The sequence below is a fragment of the Nomia melanderi genome, chromosome 8 (genome assembly GCF_051020985.1).
Source record: "Nomia melanderi isolate GNS246 chromosome 8, iyNomMela1, whole genome shotgun sequence".
Classification (NCBI taxonomy): Eukaryota; Metazoa; Arthropoda; class Insecta; order Hymenoptera; family Halictidae; genus Nomia; species Nomia melanderi.
Window position 1 is genome coordinate 10850846 of NC_135006.1, and position 21190 is coordinate 10872035.

At 43.6% G+C, this 21190-nt stretch overlaps 1 protein-coding gene across 4 annotated transcripts in view; it reads right to left on the reverse strand.

Moving 5' to 3' along the window:
* Positions 1-21190, reverse strand: part of corn (microtubule-binding protein cornetto) — a 46117-nt gene that overhangs the window by 22348 nt on the left and 2579 nt on the right. For 3 of the 4 annotated variants that reach the window (XM_031978042.2, XM_031978039.2, XM_031978044.2), the window contains exon 1: positions 1891-1996. The exons of the other annotated variant lie outside the window; for it this stretch is intronic. The gene's annotated coding sequence lies outside the window, so the exon portion shown is untranslated. Of the gene's footprint in view, positions 1-1890; positions 1997-21190 lie in introns of those variants that run through there. 4 annotated transcript variants of the gene reach the window in all.

The window sequence follows — 21190 nt, forward strand, 5'->3', positions numbered from 1 at the left end:
GTCTGAATACGTTGTCTACAGGGTGACCCAAAGGTGAAGCTCCCTTTCGATCAGAAAAAATTGCGGCTACGCGATGGAGGATCGATCACGAAAACGTGCCGTTGTAGGGTCTCGATCGTAGTTAAATATAGCACGTTTCAAACAAGGGGGTCGGATCGCGGGGACGGGTTGGCGGTCAGTTAAATCGCATTACGCGCGTGCTGCCCGGACAGAGGAGAAGTTTACGCTGGAAGCCTTTTATGCAATTTCGTGCGGGTACTCTGCACGAAGACGAAACCAAATAAGGTAGCCGACGCGTGGGTCGTGAAAAAGAGGGGAAAACAGGTGACGCGACCCTGTTGCGTGATCCCTTCATTCCGTGTCCCAGCTTCTCTAACGACTCATTGTTCCCCGATTAACCCCTTGCCTTGTAATACCGTGTTAGGCTCGTGATGAAGATTTCAAATGGAATTGAACAAACATAAATATTAGTCAGTTCTTTTCAATTCAAATTCAATGAATATTTCAAATGTCGATGAATATTAAAGTATCTAAATGTTTGAATGTCTGAGTATCTGAGTATTTAAATATCTAAATGTGTAAATGTGTAAATGTGTAAATGTCTAAATGTCTAAATGTGTAAATGTGTAAATGTGTAAATGTGTAAATGTGTAAATGTGTAAATGTGTAAATGTGTAAATGTGTAAATGTCTAAATGTGTAAATGTCTAAATGTCTACTATATGTCTGAATGTCTAAATATCTAAATATCTAAATATCTAAATACCTAAATACCTAAATATCAAATAAATATATCATTCTTCTGTTATCAATCATTATATTTTAAAGCCAACGCAGACGTAGAGTATGCCTAGAATTTTCCTCTTTTTCCGCATGAATTATTAGTAACAAAGTAATTATATCGATTACAGCGGAGAAATAAATCATAAAGCGAGGGGTTAATCGCCAACTTTTGGAACCCTCTCCCCTTTCCTCGAACGGGAAACCGGGTCGCGAGCGTTCCGCGTATTGGAACGCGATCGATGCCCACTGTTCGCTTCGATTTCGATCACGCGAACTTCCTCGTTTCTAAATGAAACGCGGGGAACGGCGGCTGCACCCTCGAAACGTCGATTGATCGTCGGAAAGATTTTTAATCGCGGAAGTCGAACGGTTAGTTACTCTAAAATCGCTCATCGCTCATCGGATCGGCAGAGAATATCGGAACACCATGATTTTACGTTCTCCCGGCAGCGAGTACCGGCCACGCCGAAAATAGAATAAGTAGGACGTTGTTTCTGTACAATTTCACGTGTCTCGTAGATTCGACGAACATCGCGTTCACGTTTGAAACAAAATATCAGTGAAAAATCAAATAAGCGTAGATAGTGGGAAAAGGACAAGCGCTGGAAATTTTGGTGCCGACAAAATGGCCGACGGCGAATTTCATGATCTGCCGAAGTTCTGAATCCGCTTCGGTTAGAAACTTCCTGAGCAGATGAACTCGCAGAAATGTTCGTTCCTACATTATTACAGAACACCACAACCCGATAATTTTCAAACTTTCCAACAAGTTTCACTGATAAATGTGACAAAGTAAAATTTGGGGACGCTATTATAGACATCCTACTCCGAAACGCGAGTGTACATCGATTAACCCCTTACCCTACGGCTTAATTTTTCAGTCGCACTTGTTAAAACCGTTTATCATTAATAATGCACTAGTAAAACAAGAAATTCCATGCTCTTTCTATGTCTACATTTACTCTGAACCATACAAACTGCTAGCAAGACGAATGTTTCATTTCAACTCGAAAGAACTGAATGACATTTGTGTTTGCCAAACCATATTAGAAATCTTCGCCGCGAGTCTCAGACGATGTTCTAAGGCAAGAGGTTAAATTCGATTTACCTGTAGACTTGAAGGCACACGGGAAAAGCGTCCGTTTCGTTCGATCGTTGCCGCGACGACTAGCTAACCGACGTTTCGCGTTCCGACGGACCCACCTCGGTTACATATTTAAACGCATTGAATCAGCGGACGCCGGCCGGAGAGAGGGGACTGCCGCCAGGTGTATTTTCAGTGCGAACTTGTCAGAAACTTTAAAAATAATTCGCCAAGGGACCGGCAACCGGCGTGCTCGCGGTTCAAGTACAAACAGGAGGACACGGAAACCCGCGGCGCGGCGTGCGTATTGGATTCTTTCCGAGTGAATTGCTTCGAATTCTATCGGTGACGCGGGTTCGAGTTCCACTCGAAACTTGGTACCGGTCCAACCGCTGACTGTTCGGGGGTTCCACGACCGTACGGGATCTGGGTTCGGCACGCGAGCACGTTTCGAATTCTTCGCGGCCGGTTTACCGCGAAAACGTTCGGATCGGCCGCCATGCTACTTTTTCGTTTGTCAACAGAGAACGACGACGCATAGTGGTCGATTCTCGGACAAACCGAGGCAAAAATAATACAAAAATCGTTTTAAAAATTGGAGATTTTTAAGTAATTCGGCTTATTATAGTCTAATACATACAATTGATACATTCATTTTTGTTTGATCTTATTTATAACCGAGGAAATAGAAGGATTTACAAATTATTCGAATCTAACCAGTCATTTTTCTCGTGCAGTTGCCAAATGCGAATTGTAAAACCAAATGGGAACAATAAAACGATATTTACGAGAAAGGAAATTAACAGTTTCACCGATTACACAATGATTCTTGAAATTTTTCGATCGAGTTAATCGCTGTTCGGTCGGCGGAATAAAGAGAGGCATATAGAAACTTCGACGATTTTTTTTACGACCCGGGATCCCCGATCTTGCGAAATATAGACGGCGAAACAATGTTTGGTATCTCTTAATGCCTTGCCTCGCAATAACGCGGCAGACTCGCGATGAACATTTTAAGAGTTTAACGAACATAAACATTCCTCGATGTTTTAAAATTCAAATTAAATATTATTCTTCCGTTATCAATTATTATATTACACAACAACTTTAGAACAACTTTGTTTTAATGAATTATTCATGACAAAGTAGTTGCAACCGTTCGTAGTTGAGGAATAAATCGTAGGCCAAGGGGTTAAAGGTTCCGATCGCGTGTGCTCGACTAAGTGAATTAGCCAGAGGTGAATGAAACAGAGACACACCTGGGGCCAGACGGGAACTGTCGGGATTCCATTGGGCCGGCGCGACCTCAGCGCTAATTGGAGGCCGCCGACGTGAAAGCGACGGGGACAATTCAGCCCGAAAAGAAGCAACACGACCGGCGAGTCAACGATCCGGCGAACCCCATGATCGCGATGATGCGAGCCGTTACATCATCGTCGGACGAAAGTTCGGACGGTGAAGACGTGACCAAAAAAGGCAGCAAAGCGGATCGTCTGTGCAACGAGACCTGGCTCTCGTTGCACCGCGTGTCTGGGACGCAGTCGGACGCGAATTCCATTTATCAATCGGGATCCGAGAGCCGCGAGTCTAGAGAGAGATTCTAGGGAAAGACGGCCGAAGATCTAAATTCGTGTCCCGACGAATTCTAGGAATACAGAAGGAAAATATTGGAGATTTCTGCTAACGAGATCTGGCACTGGAACGAAATGCTACGGGGAAATTCCGGGGAGAAATTCGAAGGAGGGCCAAGCTGAATAGTTTTAACCCCTTGCCATACAACATCGAGCCTCGTGAGGAAGTTCACGAACGGAAGTTAGAGAAATCGAATGTTACTCGATTATTTTGCGTTCGGATGAAATACTGTTTCTCTGTAATTAATTGTTATGCCTTGAAGTAAAAGTGGGTACAGATGAATTGGACATTTTTCATGGTTGCCTGATCGATTATTGAGGGCAAAGTTATCCTGGCGAGCGCAGTTATGAATGAAACCATAGGGCAAGGGGTTAATGGTTATGAAAGTTCTGAAAGAGTATCTAATGGTATTAACCATTTGATACTCTCGATGACCAAGTGCTCTTGCTTTTTCGCTGTGAAGCATCGACGCTGTTCAATTCAATTATAATTTCATACAATTCAACCGTTCACGGACATTTGGGAAGCATCGAAGTGGCACTTGCACACGACACAATTATGATATTATTTTCGAATGAAATTGAATGTCCAGTCTAGGGTCGCAGACGGTTAACACAAAAACATATAATATCAAACTATTTCATTAAATACTTTTATTACCATCGCACGTTCATCTTGCCACCGCGTTAGGCAGCATTATTTATAATATAAAAATGTTTGCAAATAACCATCGTTTAATATACTGAATTATGGTATTTCGATTATTGATTTCTTCTTTCCGCAATTATCGAAAAGACACGATTCTCTAGGAAATCACCAAAGAAATCGATTCCGCGATACGCAAACGCAATTGCAAATTAACATATCGGATGCCATGAGGGTCACCGGTGACCTCAACCAAATCGATTTGCTATAATTCATTCGACTAAACGATGATTGAAAACTTTTCTATTTTATTAGTAATGCCACCTAATACAGTGACACTCAACAAGATAAACCTGCAATAACAGTAACGTAACTCAATTACAGAAGTTGATATTACATTATTTTCATTTGCTATACTTTTCTCGGCAAATCGTGCATCACTCAACGTATTAATGGGAATCCCGACCGATTCCCTCTCAGAGTTTCCGTAGAAAAATGTCAAAAAGTATCGTAAGATCGGCAGTTTTGGCGTTAGAGAAGAAATTTAACCCCTAGTGCGAATTCTGGAGGAGAGTCTCGAGGTTACCTGACGGCGCAGAAGAGTCAACTTTCGTGGGAACCTTACAGGTGAAAGATCCCGGGCACTCCGGCTAAAAATTTCGCCGTTAAATCATAGGCGATCCGCGGTCGAGACGCTTTCAGCAGCGAGTTCGAGTTAAAAGCCCCGCGGACACTCGAGATAGTCTCGAGTAGCTTTCGAAAGTCCCCCGTTCTAGGAACATATGGCGTTCTCGAGCCGCGAACGGCTGGTTTCGTCGGCGAAAACGCGTTCCCCGCGACCCTATTGTTCCAAGCTCGCGCGTTTTATTGGCCGATTTGAATGTAGCGATTAATTGGTGCCCGCTGCTTTCACTCCGACCGCCGCAGACGTTCCGCAACGGACGTTCGATCGATGGTCTACTCTCGCGCCGCTCCGGTTTTTTAGCGGTTACCTCGCCGACCTTGGGTAATCGCCGCTAAAAAGGAGGACGAATGTAATAGGTGGCCTGACCATAAGTCTTCACCCGCGAACTTAGAAGATCCTCGAGCCGATTGCCCATAAACGGTCACCAAATTGAATGGACCGAGACAAAGTCAAAAGGCGTGCATCTAGATCGAAGGGTATACTGGAGATCCGCAACAGGAGAGAAAGTTCTGACATAGCCGGCAAGACTATATCCGTTCATTGCTAAACATAGCGAATTAAAACGATCGATTAAAATTAATTTATATAAAGCATGCACGAGACTAGTAATTACATATGGTCGCCAGTCGTGGGCAACAGCAGCTAAGTCGCGTATCAGTGAATTACACGTCAAAATCGAAAGAAAATTTATGAACAATTTTATAAAAAGACCATATAAAAACAAAGCAGGAGTACTGCACCAAATAGCAGAGATTCTGGCCATCCGAGAGTATTACATTCTCTCCGGTAAATATAATATACAAGTCAAGGCGATAATCAAGCTTCCAAAGCATACTTTCATAATCTTATCATAGGGAAAGATAATCTCTACACCTAAACCAAGACCAGGAAGCTAACTTTCTAACGATACACAGGTGTCTCGAAAATTTTCCTGTGAACACGACGGAATTACTAAACTATACAAGCAATCATACAAACAGAACCGACAAAAGGGAAACAAAACTGACACGGTTAATTGAAAGCTCGTCTTCTTCTTCGCCGGTCGCTCTGCTCGGTGAACTTGACCGAACGCGTTCTCCCAGCGCGAAGTTCGGCGAGGTTCCGGTAATAAAAGTTTCCCGATCGTTGCGCAGCGAGTCCCGTTACAGAACGATAATCATCCGAATCTATCTAAGAGGAAGGAAACTGACTTTCGTTTCACTGGGATCGTTCGATTCCGAGGCGTAATTCGATTGACGCGTTAACCCGCGATCGGATTAGAAGCCGGTCTTCGCGATTCACGATTGCCGCCCACCGCAACGATCTCCGGCGCGATTGTAGGTCAGCAACAATTAACCGAAAGTAGGGTAATACGGTTGAAAAAGAAAAAAGTGTTCGCAGACAATTGACTTTTGCTTACTGTTATTGTTTCAGCGATGTAGGAGGGTCATTATTGGGCAATTATTTTTAATTGAAATTCCAGTTTATATGGTGCGCCGTCGATAAAGCAACGGATACGGCCGCGCGGCCGTTTCTCTCGGCGCGGATCGGCCCCAGACTTCCCGACGAAACGAAAGACGACACGGGAAACCCCGCGGGAACGTTTAAGAACGTCGACTCGACGCGTACTGCTTCCCATCGCGTCGCCGTTCATTGTATTTATAACGCCGCGGAACGATCTGTGGATTACGATCGCCGTTCACCGCGGAAATGTTACTTGTAAATATATTAAAACTCCCGGGGAAGCGATACGGTCACATAACAATATGCTCGAATGAACTGGAGTCAGTGTAAACAACGATTCAGCAGATTCTAACTTGACAATTCAATTTAATTTAATATAATTTCATTTAATCTAATTCAAAACACTTCAACCCTTCGCACTCGGAAGTATTTCGTTAGAAATATGTAACATTCTCTAACTAGACAGACGATATTCTTTGAAATCAACTCAAATCGCAAGTGAATTGAGAAACAAAGCTTTTTTATCCCAATACTTCACACGTCGATGCGCTATATACAGTTCAATATAAAATATCAAATTTTATAGTTTTACTACATGAAATGAAGTGGTGACTGAATCACCTCTCGAGTGCAAAGGGATAATAATTACGCTTACGTTGGCTCTCGAGTTATCTTGGTTAACTCGTTGACGCATACTTGTTTCCAAGATCGACCTCGGATACACGTTTCTTCTTTTCGATGTTCTTCTGACGTTACAAGAAACTAGACGCACGATTTACTACTTCCGAGAGGTGTGTTTCCCTAGTTTTTTTTTTAAGTATGATTGTAGCCTTCGTTTGTCAGGATACAAATAAACATTCGACCGCAGCCGTCATTTGCGTCGACGTGCTGAAGAAATTAATAATCGGCAACGGCTGGTTACGGAGAGGAATCAGTATAGATTTGAGGGGATTGGTTTGAAGGTCGCATGAAACGACCGAGGAATATAATTGAAATTCAACTTGGTCCGGCGATGCAGAGCGGTCGGACGCGGGCCGCGTTCCCTGCATACCGGCCGCAGCGCGGCAACAGTGTGTGCAAATATTATGGCGAGGCCGCAGATGGCCGGACTGAAAAAGAACAAAATCCAGCGGCGAGCGCGCGCGTCAAAGGTTAACGCTTCCCCGGCCAGAAATAAGTTCATAACTGTTCTTCTTTGGATTCTTTGTAAGCTCACCCTAACGTTGGACCACGGTTGCACCGTCGAACGAAAGGTCCCTTTTTCGTGTTTGCGAGCGTTATGAACTAATAAAGGTGTTTATCTAATAAATGTATTGGTGGTATATTATCATACAATCTTTTACCTGATGATTTCATGCATTAAACGATGTCATGTAAGTTTGTCAAGGAGATTTGCATCCTCCAGGTCGCATGTTTGAGCATTTATAGGAAAAATGGGCGGAGCGACCACGCCCCTTGAATTCTGATTTGTCGCAGCAAGGTTGGGCAAGGTTGTTTGCCCCGCCCCTAACCTCACTTTTACTCGGTGAACCTATATTGTTTAGAATTCTAGGGGAATTATTCGAAGGAATGTAAGATTCGAATTTTTTGTGGAATTCAAGAACCTTGGAGGTTAGAGAACCAAAGTTTAAACAGAACAAACGTTTCTCCTCTATTTCTCTGCCGTTGCTTTCGATCGAAACTGAAAACTCGGTCGTGTGTGTCGTTAATCTGGTGTCACGATCAGACACGAGGGGGATCCCCTAACGACGCACGGACGGGCTCGCAAATAGCTCGGCGGAGGTCCGTTCGGGTGGAGGCAGTGCCAAAGGTTTGCTTTTTTAAGCGACGACACGTGGGGACTGGGCATTTTTATCGCCGGCCCATAGGAGACGTCCGCATCCGCTAATTATAATCGCGTTCCTTCCGCGTTAACGCCACAAATCCACGGTAAGTATGAATCTATTGTTGATAAAACATCACAGATATCGATGAAAAATTTCGTCTGTATCGAAACTTCAGTTTTGAATCACCGATTTGATTAAATTTCAGTCTAAACACGGACTCTGTCGAGCTCCAATTAATATAAACGTCTTTTCGAAGTTTATTAAACATTTTATGACAGCGGGAAAATTACAAAGTCTTATATATAACATCAAACTTTGTATAATGTTTCAATATGTGAGAAACTTTCGAGTGCAAAGAGTTAACCCTTTGCACTCGAGAGGTGACTCTCAGTTACCACTTGATTTAATAGAGTAAAATTATAAGGTCATATATGATATTAAGCTTTATATAATGCAGATATGTGAAATATTCGAATAAAATGGCTTTGTTTCTTGATTTATGTATGCTTTCTCATTGGTTGGTTTCACACATCATTTATATCTTACTGGAAAACGTTGAATATTTCTAGTGAAAAACTTTCGAGTGCAAAGGGTCAAATATATGAAATATCAACGATTTAAGCTGAAAAGTAGCAAAGGAACAGACGTTCTAGTAGTGTATGAGGGTCAAACGGTCGCCTTGGAACCCTCCACCCAAGGAAAGAGTATTAATACAGCCTCCAGCAACATTGTTTGTCATTTTCCATCCATCGGCTATTAATATGCCCCTCGCTCGTGGGAGTGAACGCGCGAGCTCCAATAAAATCGCCCTCTGTACCCCCGAGAATCTTGAACTTACGGGCAACGTCAGAACGAAGCCACTAAAGTCTTCGGCGTACAAACAGACAGGCGTCTTAAAAAAAAGGAGAGGAAGGGGAGAGTTTGAACAGTCCACAGTCGATCTCGTCTTCCACCGACCAAAACATTCCGCGTTTAACGCTTCCAGATTTACACCGCGCGTAAATCAGTCTGGATCGGGAATACCTCGCGTCCGAAAACTTCGAGTCGCAGTTTCTCTTTCGAAATCGACGCCATCCCGCGCATTAATGCGTTGACTAACCGCGGTCACCGGCGATCGGAGCCTTCGAATAGTTCGAAAACATTTACGGCAACAAGATTGACGTCAGGTAAGAATATTATAATAGTAACGAAGTCCCATGATCGCGACAACGGTCGTTAAAACGTTCCTCCGCGAATTCGCGGACACGCGACCGCGGTCCTTTAGCGTCCACCGAACCGACGTAATCGAGATGTTACACAAACCGCGGAAATTTCAACGAGGAACGTGTCAATTTACACTGCCCTACCCCGCGTACGTGATTCTAATTAAATTCGATTCTAAACGACGAACGGTTTAATAAAACCGCGGGGTGCCGTATCGATTCCGCGTACATATACCGGGTCGACCATTTATTCGATTGTCGAGGGAGCGGTTACACGCGCTGGCCGAAACGGGAACGACAACAGAGCAGAAACGGAGTTACGAAGAGAACAGCGAGGGCTGTGTTAACGCGAATGGATTTATCCGGATCGCAGTTGCACGCGCGGCCCCCGGGGTGTGTGCTCGCCCCCTCGGCAAACCCCACGCTGAACGTTGCACCCGGTGTCCACCCCAACTGTGGGGCCGTCATTGAGTCATCGAACGCGTGGAACAGAAATATTAACGTTCCCCGGACTGCGTGCACTATATCATGCGTGTATTTCGATTCGCACGATTGTTGGCTAGATACGCAGCAGTGGCGGCTCGCTTATAGGCGCTGTGCAACTGCAGCACCCCAATTTCCATTCGATATTACCGATAACATTTAACACTAGAACTACCGAGGATTTAAACTATCTTTCAAAAGTTTCTTTGTAAGAGTTAAAAGCGTGAAGTTATTAAGATTTCAGTTGGTTATATTTTGGTCTACGTATTACTGAATCGGATTCTTTAGTCTTTTCTTAATGAAGTGACTGTAGCTTTGCAGTAACTGTAAAAGAAGGGATCAGAAATTGGTCGTTTTGACCCACCTGGTAGTTCTAGTGTTAATATGAGTCCTTTTTTAACTCGAAAGTTTTTCACTAGAAATATTTTATTTCAATATTTCTCGAATTGATGCGTTATACGAGGTATAATATTAAATATCAGATTTTATAGTTTTCCTGTATGAAATCAGGTGGTGAAGGTCACCTCTCGAGTGCAAAGGGTTAATTTCATTTCATAAGCTTAATGTCAATAGGCATCCCACGGTTTATGAAAAAGATACAAACATTTTAAAACAGGGGCTAAACATTTTCTGGAGCAGCACCCCTACTAATTTTAGCTACGAGCCGCCATTGATACGCAGTCTACCGGATGACCGAAATGTTTCCGTCAACTCCTTGGCTTGTAACAACGCGCCAGGCTGTTCGAGATTACAAAGAGAATTGATGAAATATTACTGAATTCCGTTGAATTCGAATGACACATTAATCTGTAATGCATTATTATATTTCGAAGAGCAGACGTGGACGCAGGGTACGCCTAGAATTTATCTGTTTTCAGCTGCCACGATTTTCAGTTGATCTCGTTACAACGCAGAGGAAGCTCGAGAATTTGAGTTAGAAATATATCAACGTTAATCGTGGAATGTTTAAATGTCCACGGGGTGTGCGGAAAGTCGTAAGATTTTCACGAAATCGCAGATAGTTCGAATGGTGGGAAAGATTCGAAGATGCGTTTGGATCGTGCAATTCGAAGTGTAGACGTTCAATCTACGAGGTGACCGAACAGCAGACGATCTATTCTTACAACAATTACTGGATATTCGAAAAATCCTCCTCAAGGTCGTCGTATCGAAATTCACATCCGCGGATTCCGAGTACGACGTACGATGAGGTACGCGACGGAAGGTAGTCCCGCCGTGTTCAAGAATAGATCTTCATTGCCATAGGTCAGGCGAGTAGAGAAGTCTGCACGCCATGCGAGTGTAGGCCAGGATGAGCTTCCAACGCGGAGTATAATAAAACCTGCTAACCGTTTACCCTCGCAGGAACTCATTTAAAATAGAACCTGGAAGTTGCTGAAACCGACACCGGTGATACTCGGAACTCGTCGAGATCTTGCGCGTATGATTCGCGCTGTCTATGCCTGGCTAATTTACGCACCCCGCGGCAACGATTATCTGGGCAAGAAACACGGAATGCTCGAATGATTCTCATCGGTGATGACAAGGTAGCTTACGAGACGACTGGCAAGAATCATCCATCATTAGATGAACGCTGATCTCCTTCGAATGTTCTCTATATAAGTCTGTCACGACTTGATGGCTAGGCTAAGGGTCATAATTCTATGGACATGCCAGTCTAACTGGTCAATTTTTATCTCACCTTTGATTCTAATTTGCTATTCATCGATACGGTCACACATTACTAATTCAAAAATATAAACAAGCTTCATAACAAGAGACCGCTCTTGTTCCAACGCCGTTAGGTCTCAAGTTGTAGACAGTACGTGTTCCCTCGAAAACCAAATGCAAGAAGTAAACATCCAATTACATGCTAGTCTAACTCAATTTTTATCTCACCTTTGATTCTAATTTGCTGTTCGTCGATACGGTCACACGTAACCAATTCAAAACTATAAACAAACTACATAGCAGGAGATTACTCTTGTTCCTGCGCCGTTAGCTCTCAAGTTGTAGACAGTACGTATTTCCTCGAAAACCAAGTGCAAGTAAACATCCAATTACCGCTTTTTGATCTCCCATCGCTGCGAAACGAAGTCGGCTGGGTCTCGACGGGTAAAAGGAAGCTGCGGTTAGGCCCGCCCACGAGCCCGGGTCGCAGCCGCGGAGAATGATTTTAACGAGACGGTAAATATATCCAGCCGCGGAACGAATGGCAAGCCGGCACACGAGCGTTGACTGGTGTTGCGTCAAATCGAGCGTGTTGCAGCGAACGTTTCTGCCCGTGGGTCCGCCGGCTTTCAGCGAAACGGTCCCCCAGGAAACGTGCGCGCGGCGAATTGCTCTCGCGACTATGTATGCGGCTCGCGTGTTATTCGCTGCAGTCTGCCCGCCGGTCGGAGTTTTCACGACGCGTTGTCGAATCCGAATTTAACCTATTAACTGTGACATTTAGTTCTAACTCTCGCGCGCGGCGCGTAACGGAATGAGTATACATCGAAAGTTAAAGCGAAACGAAGAAAAGTTATCGTCTGCAATTTGAATGTCTTACAGTTGCTAAACAAGGAAGAGAAAAACTAGCGACCACACCTGGGCCAGCAACTTTCCCAGGGTTTAGAACTGCGATTCAAGGTATTCTTGCTTACGTTCAACGATTTATCGAGCTACCTGCGCGAGGTATCCTCCCACCGATCCTCGTCCTAAGTTTCTTAGCAGGTACGGGTTCCTTCAAACGGATCTTTTATCCTAACACCGAATAAGGCCGTGTTTAACGGCCTGCCAGGTGGTTCGCAGGATCTACGGTCAGGTTCTGAAAAAGAGTACGCGGGAATTTTACTAGAGAAACGCCTGCACAAAAATATCTTCCTTTCTCAACCGGTAGCTATAGAAGACGACCCAAAGAAAGTTTATAAAGTCCTCTAAAATCTCCAATACACTGTAAGAATTGTGCACGTGATTCAAGGTGAATTTAGATTCGTGACAAAGCGTGCTTTCTTTCGTTTGATGGGGGTATATCCCCTATTTTCAAGTAGATCACTGGAAAAGAGGAAGAGCAATACTCCAAGAGCTTAAAACAGAAACGACAGAAACAACAATTAAAGAATCTAACCAAGCACATAACCAGGAATAATCAATTCCTTCAGAATCCTCCAAGAAATTACTGAAGCATCTGCCAGATGCGCAAGATACAGATTCAATATCAGAAGGAAAGGACGCCGTTTCTCGGTAAATCACGGAATCATCGACCAGCAGAAAACTCGAGGCAGCGAAATGCACCGAGCTGCGCCGAAACGCAGCGGACCTCGATCCCCCAAGAATATTCCGTTATCGCAAGATCAACGACAGCTCGAATCCACGCTTGTGCGGTCGGGTCAGGCCTCGTAGAATGATTTGAACGGCACGGTAAATATATCCGCGAGCCGGACGAGCAAGAGAAGAGGCCTAATCCGAGCGTGGTCGCGCTTTCGGACGGGGATAGGCAGCGGGACCGACCGCCGCCGCTTCGTCAAACGAAGAAACGCGACTCCGCTCCGGCTACTCGGCATTCTGCAGAGGCCGTTTACCGGGAGGGCTTTCGGTTAGGTGAGGTTAGGCACTCTCGGTGTTCTGGCACTCTTATTCATCACCCACGTGGCCGATCGAAATACAAGTGCACAGAAATAAAAGTGCACAGGGGCAAAGGGGGCTTCTCCACTCGCGACACTCGGGCCTCGACTTTGGTCGTCATTGGTCAATAACAAAGATCGGAAGCGAGAATACGACGAGGTGAAACGTAACGATGGAAAACAGAATTCTCCATACGGTGAACATTGGGTAATCGCGACACTTAACGGGACCGAAAGGTTGCATTTACGAGGAGAATCGAATCGGCCCTTGATTCTTGCACGTGGCCATCGCGCGCATATCGCAACATCCGCGAACCGTGAAACACAACTGAAATAATTCGCGAGCGACTCTCGCTGGATCGAACAACAGTAACTTAACGAAGCGTTCGAGGTAACGGGAAACTCCTAGGGTAGAGAAACTCCTACGGAGGATTTACGGCGCACCAACGCCGGGAAACTCGATTGTTTTCATCGGAGATGCCAGCGACTTTCGATGCAGTTTCGTTCGCTTAACAAGCCGCGAATGATTGCACGTTGAACGCTGCTCGGGGCACAAAAGCGGGCGCACGTGTCATTCTCACAGTCGCTTTCTTCGATTATGCGTGCCCGCGAAAGACCAGCCGCGAAAGTACCGTCGCATTGTTCCCCGCGATTGTGTCCCGCGAAGACGCTTTATTGTCGCGATCGTGAAAGCACGGGGGGCTAGCTACTCTCGCTAATTGCACCTGTCCGTCCGGCGAAATTAAACGAGTGGCAATGAGTGACAAGCGGGACTAATTGCACACCGAGAGATCTGCGGGCTGGGTCTGTCACTATGGAGACCACGAATGCTTCGTCATGCGGATATATGTTTGTCTAGGAGTCTTTAAGTACCAGACAAACTGTATGTGTACCTTGAATCGATCAGTTTTGAGAATCATTTTCAAATATTTTGAAAACTGTGAAATATATATCCTTGCTGAGTCCATTCACATCCAGGACGAAATGCTAATCTTTTCGAATCTCTTCCTCCTTCCATAACATTACAGGCTATCTCAGTACTATAATATCACTTAATGGCTATGCTATGCAGGATGCTACTAAGTTCGCGTAACATTTTACCTAGAAGTTACCTAGAAGTCTTACCTAGAGTAAGAAATGCAGCAAAACTGTCCATACGACATCAAGTGGAAATCTCATTTGAAGATAATGAACTGATAACATCAAAACAGTTGTTTCCTTTGATCCGTGGGTAACAAACAACATCGATTGTTGTTCAATCAGTCTAGAAATCTCCGTCACGAGTCTCGCTCGTCATTGTACAAGGGGTTAATCTCTCGTCTCATCTTAACTTGCTAATTAGCTACTCGTCCATGCTACGCGTAACCAATCAAAGCTACGAACAAAACAGAATACCCATTTTCCCGTATACCGTCCAGCTAGATATCAAGTCATCTTCCTAACCTCGTCACCCTGAGACATACTTCTTCAACGGAGAAAACGCGACGCGCGAAACACGTTGCCTGTAGAACGCTCGTGTAGCCCTGGCCTTAGGGTGTACCGTACAGCCGAGTCTAAATTAATGGTCCATCCGCGGACTGCATCGTCCAGCTAACTGTACGCCGCGGCTTTTGGCGGGGGACTTCTTGCATAAGGAATCGCGTGAACCTGGCCGGCGGGAGGGAGGCATATTTTCGCGCGATACGTTACGCCCCGGCGACGGCTCGATCCGCGGGTACCGTATCGAAGCGTAATCTCGCCGCGGCGAACAAGAATTCGGCGCGCTTTCTCCGAGAGCAGCCGTTTCAGCGCGACGCCGACGATGGGAACGACGCGCAGAAAATAGCTGCGGATAATACGAGCGGAAAGCACTTTGCATAATTCATGACTTGAGGGGGAGGGGAGGGGGAGGGGGGGCATGATCCGAACGCTCGCGAGTCTATCTAACAATCGTGATCACTCTTCTCTAATAATTATTTTCCATCGCCGGGTAAATACACACCATTGTTCGCAGCGAACCACCGACCGGCTCGTTTTCACCGCCATTGTTCCGAGCGCCGCGGTTTTTAGGCTTTTCCTCCGCTCATCGCGCACCATCCTGTAACGAACTTCTTTCGATCGGCCTTGCGGCGAACCTAAACGCGCGAGAAACTCGACGCAAGCTCGACATTGTTGCGCACTCGCGTTCGTTATGGAGTTTCGCGACGCTCGTGGCGAACAATATTGATTGGTATGATATACTGTGGGAGAGATGATGGTTATGATAACGCTTCTCGTTAATTAACAGAGGGATATTCGATAAATGCAGCTGGTACAATGAAAATCCTACGAGGCAACCGTTCAGCGGACGGAGATAACTGTCGAGCGGTGGTTCTCAACCTTTTTACGAAAAGTCTGGATATTCGATTCCTGAGTTTCACCGGTTTCTGTGACTGTGTGGATAAAGGCCCGGCGGCTTGGTCGTGCTGGGAACCTCTGCGCCGATGAACAGGAACGATCTAAACGACCGCGGAAGGGATCCGTTAAATGTTCTAGACGAATCAATTCGCTGATACTTAAAATCGGCTGAATGAGCCTGTTGAATGCTCGTAATATGGCAGGAAAGAATTTTCATGGCTGTCCCGTGCACGGTTCACGCGATAAGCATCGCAAAACCGTTAAGCTATCGCTTAAAAACGAAATGATACTGAAAACAAGGAAATCGGGTTTAAAACGATTTTCTTATTAATCACGATGCTTTCGTCTATGCAATAGTATATTCCAGTAATCAATGCAATGGCTAATATCAGTTCCTGAAATACGATGGAATTTAGACCTAGAAAATGCATAACTTGCCGATATACTGGTGCATTCAGCTCTGGTGATTTACTTCATTGTCGATTGATCCAACACCGGAGGTTGCTATGCGTTCAACTAGCATCTACAGTACATGAATTCATAGATAGTTAACGTTAGAACTACCGAACTTCCAGATTTCTTCTCGCGATTATTAAAAAACACAGCAGACTCTTCTCTGGGAGTTATCAAAGAAATAGATTCGGCAATATGCAAATTGAATCGTGAATCAATTAAAGCCTCAATAGATGCACGCTCGAAGTTTCTATAGACAAGTTTCAAAAAGCCAATTTCAGTGCTCGGCAGTTCGAGTCAACCCTTTGCACTCGGAAGTATTTCACTAGAAATATTTCCACATTTTTTCATTGATGCATTGTGCAAGGTGTAATATTAACCGTTTGGATGCTAAACAACTTTTATGGATATTTACCAAAAATGCGGAAGCGACTGGGTGTACGGAAAAAAATTAATAAGAGTACTTATTTCATTAGATCACAAATATTGTGTTATTACAAAAAAATATCAAAAGAAAATTTATTCGAATAAATTTACTTTAATTTATTTCTTGAAAAACATAATAAGAAAATTATTTTCACAACACAAGAGCGCTATAGCGCTCCTCAGCAGTCAAACGGTTAAATGTCAAATCTTATAGTTTTACCGTATGAAATCAAGAGGCGACTGAGTCACCTTTCGAGTGCAACGGGTTAATCCTGCCCTCAATTCTCGACCGTTTCCAGTAATCGTACCTGGATCACTGCGCGGAGTTCGAATACTTCCGAGATAGCAACGAGAAACAACTCGAACCTAGCGGGGGGGAGAGTTACTTCGGCGTACTCTCCCGATCGTTCGCTTAACGAGATAATTCGTGGCGAGAGGAATCGAGGGTCACCGTGTCATCGTGTGCACGCGCACCACGCGGACGCCCACGCGTGGAGTTCACGTTGCAACGCGTTCCCCGTCCCACGCGGACGGGTTTATGCACCGTTTTCTCGTGTCTCCCGATATAACGACGATCCCGCCTCGCGCTTTCCATAAATTAATTATTCTAATGGGCCGTTCGAGCGTGCCGCCGTACGACGATGACGGATACCCGCTGCATCCGCCGCATTTACGCCCCTAGGCGTGGACACCAAGACGCCGCGAACCTGGCCCCCTTCGCCAGGACGGGGCTATTCTCGTCCCCCATCGCGGCCGATATTAATATTACATATCCTTTCGACAAACAGTTTATCGAACCGTTCCCGGCGGATGCACTCTTCAAGATTCGACCGTTCGAAGTTATCAACGAAGTACCCGCGCGCCGGGCTATTCATAAGTCACGAACATTTTCATATTCCTTCCTATAAGGAAAACCGTGTTGGTTCGGATGGGAGTCTGAAATATTCACACTGCAACTAGTAGATGGATCGAGATGACTTATTTCTGATTTCTTCTTTTACAAGTACCGGAAAGGTACCGGTATTTCTATGAAAAATTATTAACGAAACTAATGCAGTAATAGCAAAACTGAAATACGGTTCAATTGAAATCTTAATAAACGCACGCTTATGGCTTTTATAATTTTTTACAAGTCAGTTTAAGTGTTCCAGTGTTAAGGTGTAAAATAACATTTGACTCGAAGTAATATTAAAGTTAACCCTTTGCAGTCGAAAGTTTTTCACGGGAAATATTCAACGTTTTCAATGCGAGATATAGACGACACTGTTTGAAACTAATTTAACGATAATTCACGGATGAAACAAGTAACAAAGCTATTTTATTTAAATACTTCACATGGCAATACAAAGTTTCGTTTAGAATACTGACCATTCAACTTCATAGTTTTGCTGTATCAGATCAAATGGTGAGTGAGGACCACCTCTCGAGTGCGAAGGGTTAATTATATAATATTAATTTTGAAAAGGAAATTTCGATTCGATTCAATTTCTTAACACTAGACCTACCAAATGGGTCAAAATGACCCATTTCTACACTCGTTTCCTGCAATTATTGAAGCGGATCAGATGCTTCTTAGGGAAATGGGTAATGAAATTGACTTAAAAGTACGCAAACCAAATTATCAGTCGATTGAAATCTCAACCGACACAATGTTGGAGTTTCTATAGGAAAATTAAGAAATCTAAATGAATTCGGTAGTTCTAGTGTTAACCCTTTGCACTCGAGAGGTGACTCACCACTTAATTCCATACAGTAAAATTATAAAATTTGATATTTAACATTGTCCCACGCATAATACATCAATTCGAGAAATATTGAAATAAAATAGCTTTGCTCCTCACTTCTAGCGGTAAACCACCAAGTGCAAATGGTTAATAAACAAATTCATCCGATAGTGATATCGGCGTTTAACACGTTGACTGCCACGGTGGTCACCGGAGCTTCCAAAGTGCTGAAGAACAATTACACTAAAAAACTTGATTTTAAATAAAAATATTTAGTAACATAAGTAGCTACATCATAGTGTAATATTACTACTGCGATACTAAACCATTAATAATTATTTTCAATATCATTTGCCTTTGTTATTAACCCTTAACACTTCAGGTTGTTTTGTAATCTATCAGCAACTGCAACTAATTGTTATAGTATTCCTAGCGAAAATGAAAAATGCTATAACATATCTTCGATCTTTTATTTTCCTTCTTAGTACAAAATTTGGGCGCGTGGAAAATCTAATAATTTTAGGGTAGTTTCTTTAAGATTCATATCATATTTAACCCTTTGCGAACGGATGTCGGCATTTCGGTGAGGTGAAATGTTCAGATTTGGAAGACGTGGAAAAATGATCTAATTAGTCGAACAGTAAGAGATCAGCACGTAGTTTTTTTTCTATTAATTAAACAATTGATATATAATTTAGCTTCTTCGTCTTATCAATTTAGAATCTTCGTCCGCAAACGGTTAATATTATAACTGGTGCAGTATTGGAGCCTACAGAGTTCAAAGGGTTAAAGAATAAGCATTACCATTCAAGGCGCTAGAAATTCTCGTGGCAGTGAACGTGTTAAGGCCTCGTCTATGAACGATGAGTATTCATCGAGCCCGAGACGTAGTCGCGCTGAAAATGCGATTGCAATGAAAATTCCAAGAATTAGCCAGGGGAAATATATAACGTCGTCGAGGGAAATGGCAGAAACGGAAACTCGCGTGGAACAGTTTATCCGGCTTGTCGCGTAAATGATTGGAACACGACCCATGGGCGGCTAAAAGCGGGCACAGGCTCGGCCAGAGGCAGCCGTGAATTATTCTTATCCCGTGTAAACATTAAACAGGTCCAAAGTTTACGTGCACCGTAGGACCGGGGACTTACGAGGAATGAAAGAAAGTTCCACTTTTACCGCGACTCCTTTTACCTGGCAGCCAGGCATAATGCTTGCAGCGAGCACGGCTTAAACATCGTTGCGTCAACATGCCTGCATTTTTCGAATCAATTTTTCCCGCGTCGCCGCCGACCGTCTGTGCGCGTATGTAACGTGTAAACAGGCCCGGCAAAAAATAAAAGTAACGTAACCGAGGCGATTAAAGAAATGAACGCGTTCCAGTTCGGATTCCTATATATACTCGCGATAAGTAGGCTATAACAGGCTTACACCGTCGCCGCGTGTACGAGGTGTACCGGAAGTTGGGTATCTTGATCGAATATTGTCGATAAAAAATTAATATTCGACTTCCAAGTAGACGCGTATCGTATTTATAGATAATCACTGATCAACGATCACCTTTTTAATTAAGAGGATTTCGGGTGACGCGTTCGATGGAATTCGATTGGTTTACGTAATTCTAGGGATCGATCATGACTGGAAAAATAATGGCCGAGCCTCTTGGCCGCTGAAAGTGGAACGCTATTTTGACATCCACTTTACGTATAGTTTTTTACTGGTTCATCTTATATCTGCCCCAGTTGCTCGCCGGCGCGAATGATTTACGCGTTCAAAATGGACAATCACGAAAGTCATTCCTTCGTACGGCACGTGGAATCCGTCTTTTCATCGTAAACACGTCGGAAAAAAAAGGCCGTCGCGTTCTTTACCGTATCCCGAATTTTACCGCCCTCTGCGAGTTGCTTCGAGGTTAACACGAATGCCGCGCGATTTTGTAGAGCGAAATACACAGAATGGAAAGAATATAATGTTAAATCATTTGTTTGAATTGCAATTATTATTATTGTACGTTGATCTAACTGAATGGCACCGCATTTGGTGGCATTATTTATAATGTAGAAATGTTTTCGAATAATCATCGTTTAATTGAATGATCTATAGTAATTCATTTTGGTTTGGGGGTCACCGGTGACCCCCACGGCACTCAAAGTGTTAAAGAAAGTTCCTCTCGGACGAAACAAAAAGATCAATTCCAATATTTTTGTAAAAATATTTTATATATTTTATGTATTTCATATATTTCATATATTTTATATACTTTATATACTTTCACAATGTACTTATATTACGTACAAATAACCGACAAATTCCTGTTTACAATCGTCCCAGTCATCCTGTACGTGTTCTATGTTGTTGTTTCGTTTTTATTGAAAATGGCCACACTGAGAAGTGTAATAATTGGAAGGTTTTGAACGCTCCACTGAAAGTGAGGTATGTCGTTATATTCGACGGCCTCAAGCTGGCTTCGAAATAAACGATATAATCTGCAAATAACTTCGCTTTCATGGATTACGTAATGGTCATCCTTATGCCCTACTTGCAATACATTGCGAAACAGGAGAGAGGGGTTTTATGTAATAAATGGCGAAAAGATGTCGGGTACATTAAATCTTCCACGATCACTTGTAAACTATTTTCGTGCAATGAAATGAGCCTATTCTCAAATATTCCCATCAACGAGTATAATTACCGACTCGAATAAATGATAATTTCACGTTCCATGGCACAACTACGAACTTGACATTTAACCTATAACATGCATACAACTATAACCTTTTCAGAAACATCAGTGAAATTTCATTAAATTTAACCTTTTGTGGACGAA